The sequence below is a fragment of the Mus musculus genome, chromosome 15 (assembly GCF_000001635.26).
Source record: "Mus musculus strain C57BL/6J chromosome 15, GRCm38.p6 C57BL/6J".
Classification (NCBI taxonomy): Eukaryota; Metazoa; Chordata; class Mammalia; order Rodentia; family Muridae; genus Mus; species Mus musculus.
The window spans coordinates 102,040,511-102,047,613 of NC_000081.6; the positions used below are offsets into that span (position 1 = coordinate 102,040,511).

Sequence of the window (7,103 nt, forward strand, 5' to 3'; positions counted from 1 at the left end):
CATTTCCTCTCAGGAATGTGGGAATGACTACCACACCTGTCCTTACGTGGGGTACCAGGGATCAGACTCGGTCATCAAGCTCCCTTGGCAAACACCTTTACCCATTGAACCATCCTACTGGCCCCCCACCCCCACCATTTTCTTCTTCATTCCTTCCTTCCTTCTTTCCTTCCTTCCTTCCTTTCTTCTTTCCTTTCTTTTCTTTTATTTGAAATAGAGTTTTGCTGTGTAGACTCAGCCAGCCTTGAATTTGCAACGATCCTCCTGCCCCTGCTCCCTGAGTACTAGGACTATCAGCATGCACTGTCACACCTGGGTTTCTTTCTTCCTTCCTTCCTTCCTTTCTTCCTTCCTTTCTTCCTTCCTTCCTTCCTTTCTTTCCTTCTTTCTTTCTCTCTCTCTTTCTTTCTTTGTTTTTGTTTTGTTAAGACAAGGTCTTACTATGTAGTTCTGGCTGGTCTGCTCTGGAACGTACTATGTAAAGATTGCCTCCTGAGTGCTGGGATTGAAGGTTTGTGCCACCTCACTGAGCTTCTTTTATTTATTAATATAGGGAATCACTGTATAGCCCAGGCTATCCTCAAACTTAAAATCCTTCTGCCTTAGCTTCACAAGTTCTGAGATTCCTGGTGTATTCCCCAACACCTGGCTAAAATATCTGATTTTTAAAGTATTATTATTATCATTATTATTATAAGTGTGTGTACGTGTGTGTACGTGTGTGTGTGTGTGTGTGTGTGTGTGTGTGTGTGTGTGTGTGTTCAAAGAGGTCAGAGGAATGTCAGATCCCTGCCATTGGAGTTACAGGCACTTGTGTGTGGGAAGCCGCAAACGCCATTACAAGATGGCGCTGGCTACCACTGGCCACTGCCCGTGATTATGGGTAAACAACCAATGTGCACATGTGCATAAGAGTTTTTTTGCCGAGTCACTGCCTGGCCCGACGCATATTAATGAGGTACTGATAGCATAACTAATCAGGTATGGACACGTCACTCCTAGGCCTATATAAGCAGCACCATTTCTGGGCTCAGGGTCTTTCGCCTAAGCAATCGAGCTCTCCCAATAAACGTGTTGCAGAAGGATCCTATTGTGGCGTCGTTCTTGCTGGCGAGTCGGGCACTCACACTTGTGAGCTGCCAAATGTGGTGACTGGGAATTGAACTTGGGTTCTCTGCAAGAATAATACGCTCCTTCAATCCTCCAGCCTCTACATAGCTTTCCCAAAGTCCCACAGCTTAAGATGCACAAAGCCAGAATTCAAATCAAGGCTGTCTGGTGGCAAAATCAAAGGAAGTAAATGGGATAGGTTGACACTCAAATCTGAGCCTTTCCACTGGAGACCAAAAAGCTAAAAGGTACGTTCCTTAGGCATCTCTGCTGCTAGGATGTGATCAGATACAGAGAAACAGTATCTGAAAGGCAAAAATGGGGTGGAGCCCATCTCCTGCCAATTTGACTGCTGCTGTAACAAGCTGGTAAGGGGGCTCTCAGGTGTGTCTGAAGCCATGTTCAGCAGCCAGCCCTTCCCTCTGTGAGGACAGAGAGGCAGAGGCAGGGAAGGGAGAGAGCAGGACCCATGGGTGACAGCTGCAGTAATCTTGGGCTCCCAGGTGCTCCCCGACTGGGATGGCGCATGCGTACTGCAATCATGAGTACTCTGAGAAAGGGACCCGGCTTGACTGGGCTTGAAAATCACCTCCTTGTAACTGGCTAAATTGCTGTCTCTGTTTACTTCAGTCGGTTCCCTCAGAGGGAATTGGCCTTTGAGAGAGGACTTCAGAAGATTCTGTGTTTGTTGACACACGCTGTTATGGCAGGGAAAGGAAACCAAACGCTCTAGAGGGGTATGGATGCCCAGGCTGTGCTGACCAGTTTACAGTGAGAACTCGGGGAAGCCGGCAGAACTAAATGCTTGGCCAATAAGAACAGGGCTGCTCCTCCCAAGTAGATACGTCAACTCCTGAGGCTACCAGCTAATGTAGCTGAAGCCGGTCCTGTGGGTTGATGAGTTAGGTCTGGATCTTACAGAAATCCTGGAGGAGATGAACTGAGGTTCATTTATTATTTATATCCTAAGAATAAGATTTTGGGATAGACTCTTGGATGCTTTATGACCAGAGCCTTCTAAATCTCACTGGCTGGCAAAGGCCACCGATTTTCCATCAAAGAGGTTGGTTAGAGGTTCTGCATCAGCTTTACCCAAGGAGGCTAATATGCGTGGATCCCTCAGAAGTAAGGCGACAGTGACAGGCATGACAGCTAGGCCTAGAGAAGACTCATGAGTACAGAGAATCACAAGAATTTTGGAGTGTATACAGCACAAACTTAGAGACTATGTGGGGCTGGATCTGAAAAGTGCTGGGCGGGAGAGGAAGAGTCGGGGTTTCAGATGAAGCTGTAGCTATCTATGTATAGTGTTCAGAGGGTCCAAGCATCACGTGCTAACTCTAGCGGGGGCGGGGGGGGGGCGGGGGGGGGAGTGTCACGTTCATCTCGTCTCCTTTATGACTGGGTAAATCATGGACTCAATAGACTTACTATACTAAAGCGGAAAGTCATTTCATAACATGGAGAACAGAATCCAAAAGGCTGGAGAGAGAAGAATGTTGGAGATTAAGGGTGTGTTTCAGTTCACCCGCCCACAGAGGACTTTCCCTTCACTGAGACACTGATAAACTTGCCAGTTGACGAAGCATTTGCCTGTTTGTTTTTGTTTGTTTGTTTGTTTTTGTTTTTGTTTTTGTTTTTTTTCGAGACAGAGTTTCTCTGTATAGCCCTGGCTGTCCTGGAACTCACTTTGTAGCCCAGGCTGGCCTTGAACTCAGAAATGCCTGCCTCTGCCTCCCTGCCAGTTTGTTTTTGAGATGAGATCTTACTCTGTTGCCCAGGCTAGCCTCAAACGTACAGCAAATTCTGGGCACAAATATGCCTCAGCTGTTAAGAGCACTTGCTGTTCTTCCATAAGACTCCAGGTTGATTCTCAGCACCCACATGGCAGCTCACAACTGTCTGCAACTCCAATTCCAGGGATCGAGTACCTCCTTCTGGCCTCTGCAGGCACCAGGCACAAGTGGTGTACAGACAGAAATGAAGGTAAAACACTCATACATACAAAATTAAACTAAATTAAATCATTTGTAGCAACCCTTTGCTTCAGTCTATGGACTTAAAAATGTTTATATTTCATCCCCAGTCCTGAAAAGATATTTAAAAGACATAAAAGGACTAGAGAAATAGCTCAATAGTAGAGCCTAGCATGTACAAGGCGCCCTGGGTTCAATCCTAAAGCACAAATCTGCACATCTGTGCATGAATACACACACACACACACACTTCTATCCTTAAGGAATTGGGGTTCATCACCACCCATAAAGCAGATTCGTTGTTGTTAACCTTTCTGAGAGCTGCCCACCCTTACAGCTGTGCAGATCTCTACCACAGAATCCGTCTTTCTTTCTTTCTTTCTTTCTTTCTTTCTTTCTTTCTTTCTTTCTTCCTTTCTTCTTTCTTTTCTTTTCTTTTTCTTTTTTCTTTTTTCTTTTTTCTAAGACAGGGTCTTATTATGTAGCCTAGACTGACTTGGGAGTTATACAATTTTGCCTGCCTCTACCTTCCAAGGAAAGTGCAATATACAACACAGGATGACTATAAACTCACAATCCTCCTGCCTCAGACTCCTGAGATTATAGAGATGAACTATAAAGTAGCATTCTTTTAAAATGTTGTACTGGAGGCTAGAGAGATGGCTGAGCATTAAAGAGAGCTTATTGTTTGTTCTGGGTAGTTCTGTGCCAATTTGACAGAACCTAGAGTCTGAGAGGAAGGAGTCTCAATTGAGAAAATTCCTCCTTAAAATGAAACCATAGCCAGCACACCTTTAATCCCAGCACTCAGCAGGCAGAGGCAGGTGGATCTCTGTGAGTTCCAGGTCAGCCTGATCTACAGAGTGAGTTCCAGGTCAGCCAGGGCTATACAAAGAAACCTTGTATCAGAAGAGAAAAGAATCATCATTGGGGCTGAGAGGTGGCTCAGTTATTAAGTTATGGCTAGTCTTCCAGAGGACCTAGGTTCAATTCCCAGAACCCACATTGCAGTTCATAACTGTCTATAATTCCAGTTCTAGGGCTTCTGACACCCTCACACGAACAGAAAGACATGCAGGCAAAACAAAGTGCACATAAAAATATTTATTTTGAAAAAAAAAAAGACCTCTGAATGCCTCACCGTCTCATAAGATTATGATAATATCATGCTAATAGACCCTAGATGCCTTGGCTAGATGCATAATATGCCAGGTTTATTCCATTCATAACTCCCTGGAAAACTCAAAGTCTAATAACGGTTCTGGAGTTCAGACGTGAAGAATGCCAGAGGGCTCCTGCAGACTGTGGACTTTGGAGTCCCTGCCACTAAGAAAGACATACAAGATAGCAAAAACACCTGCTCTATCCAGTTGCCAAGTAACCAAAAATCCTGGAGCTTTGATGTGTGAGGTTACAGCTAGTCCAGCCCATAGTGTAACAGTCAGCAAGCCTTGGGACCTTCCTTTCAAAATGGCTCCTGGTTGCCTCCTACACTCTGGCGAGAATTCACCACTCCCCAGGACATCAAGTGAGAGAGACTGAAGCACCCAGAACAAACTAGACATGATCTAAAGCCTTAGAGTCAGGCATGTGACTCAGCTTCTCATCCAAAGAGCAGAGACTCATGTGACTTCTTAATTCCTATTTCATGGCCCACCTTCAGGAAAGGTGGTCAAAGGTCAGATCCATATTGATTCCTGGGTAGTGGCTAATTTTGGTCAGATGTTTGAGGACTTGGAAGACTGGGGGATTGGTGACCAAGAGTTCTCAGAAATGGAGTCACGGACTAAAATAAGTCAAAAATGTAAGACTCTTCTCATGTATTGTGAATGTTCACCAAGATGGGAGGCGGGGGGTCCCTGGGAGACAAAGAATTTAAGAACCTGTGCATCGGATGTTCTGGTCTTGCTATTGGTAAGCTCCATTTCTCAGCTACCTCTGACACTGCTCCCATGGTATGAGCACAGTAGCCATGGTAACCAGGACAGAGACAATTACGTCTTTCTGTCGTGAGAGACAGAGTGGTTTGTCCTCTCTGACGGAGATACAGACGACGTTCAGTATGTCCTTAGATGGTGAACACCGCCTTTGCCGTCACAGCACCTCAGGTAACACTGCTACGGGGCAGTCTCATGGGAATCCAGATGGAAAGGCATCCATCCAGACCCTCACCTAATGACAGTCCAGTGAGTCATGGGTCAGACTTCTGGCCTACAGAACTGAGGGATGAAAATATGCTTTGCTTTAAGGTCTCGATGAGTTGTCTCAACGGTAGCAGGAAGTGAAGGCGACTCAGCTCCAGTTTATGCAAAGAATGCGCTTGTGGCTAAAGGGACAGAGGTACAGCGGAGCCTGAGAACTGTGTGTGAGGTGATAATCTGTGTAACAGACAAGACTGAAGTAGGGCTGGGAACGGAGCTCGGCTTGATCCCCAACATGGCGTACACCTGTGTGGTCCCAGGAGGTGAGGCAGGAAGATCAGAAGTTCACGTCATCCTTGCCCACATAGTGAGTTCAAGGCCATCCTGGACTATAGGTGGCTTTATCTAAAGAAACAAACAAAACCACTAAGTGGGCATGATGATGCACACTTGTGATCCTAGGGTCTAGAAGGCAAAAGTGGGAAGAGGACTAGATGGTTCTACACCAGCTTGGTCTACATAGTGAGTTCTAGGCCAAGCAGGGCTACACAGCAAAATCCCATCTCAAAAAAAAAAAAAAAAAAAAAAAAAAAGGAAGAAAAGAAAAGAAAGAAAAAGAAAACTAAAATTTCATAAGGCAACAAATATCTCTGGGAAAAGTAGCATTATATAGGACAAGTTTATATATTAAACTTCCTTTCATAGCCAGTTGTGGTGGTAGCACAGGCCTTTAGTCCCAGTACTTGGAAGGCAGAGGAATAATACAGATCTCTGAGTTCAAGGACAGCCTGGTCTACAGAGTGAGTTCCAGGAGAGCCAGGCCTACATAGTGAAACCCTGTCTCAAAAAACCTTAAATTGGGGCTGGAGAGATGGCTCAGTGGTTAAGAGCACTGACTGCTCTTTCAGAGGTCCTGATTTCAATTCCAGCAACCACATGGTGGCTCACAACCATCTGCAATGGGGTCTGATGTCTTCTTCTGGTGTGTCTGAAGAGAGCAGTGGTGTACTCATATACATAAAATAAATAGAAAACACAAATAAATAAACTTCCATTTATGACTGTATTTTCCCAAGAAATTTTATGTAACCAGGCTTCATAGGTATGGATCTATAAATCAAATATTTACTAATTATGAATCATAAATTTATTTGCCTCCTGGGCACTCTCTGGCCTGCTACACCGGTTTGTGTATGTAGAAAGACACTTAAGGTCTCCCTTTCCCAAAGGCATCTCCACTTCCTCCTGCCATAAACAGCAAACTTTTCTCTGCCCTCCCTCTAGGAGCTGCAGATCCATCCACAGTTCCACATAAAACAAGGTGTGGTCTATGTCTGTACCTCCAGCAGGCATTAAGCAGAGGCAAGAGGATCAGAAGTTGAAGGCCATTGTCACTTACAACTGAAGTCAGTCTGGATATGTAAGACCCTGTTTCCAAACAAATAATAAAACCAATCCCCAAACTCAAAATGCATGACCCAATTATATACTGCCTACACAACATTCACATTTTAAGTAGGGATATGCTATTGTTGTCATGTATAATGATATAATCCCAGTACTTGGGAGACCAAGGCAAAGCAAATGTCAAGTTCAAGATCTACCTGTGCTACATAGCAAATCCTTGGTTTCAAACAAACAAAAATAAAAACTAAGGTGAAAACAGAAAAAATAGGGAGAAAGTCAATGAAACAAACAAACAAACAAACAAAAAACCTATGTGTTTTTGTTGTTGTTTTCTATGATTGGGTACTGAACTCAGGGCTTTGGGGATCCAAAACAAGCATTCTACCATAGCCTTAAAGATGTACTTATTTTGAAAAGACCAATAAAATTGATAAGACTAGCAAATTTAAAAAGAAAGTAGACGAGCTAC

General features: G+C 44.3%; 1 long non-coding RNA gene across 1 annotated transcript; it reads left to right on the forward strand.

Moving 5' to 3' along the window:
* The first annotated feature begins 4,807 nt into the window (after window positions 1–4,807).
* On the forward strand, window positions 4,808–6,755 carry Gm41405. Its single transcript, XR_875680.2, has 3 exons — window positions 4,808–4,890; window positions 5,336–5,550; window positions 6,512–6,755. It is a non-coding gene; the product is annotated as a predicted gene, 41405 (long non-coding RNA).
* Window positions 6,756–7,103: the final 348 nt, after the last annotated feature.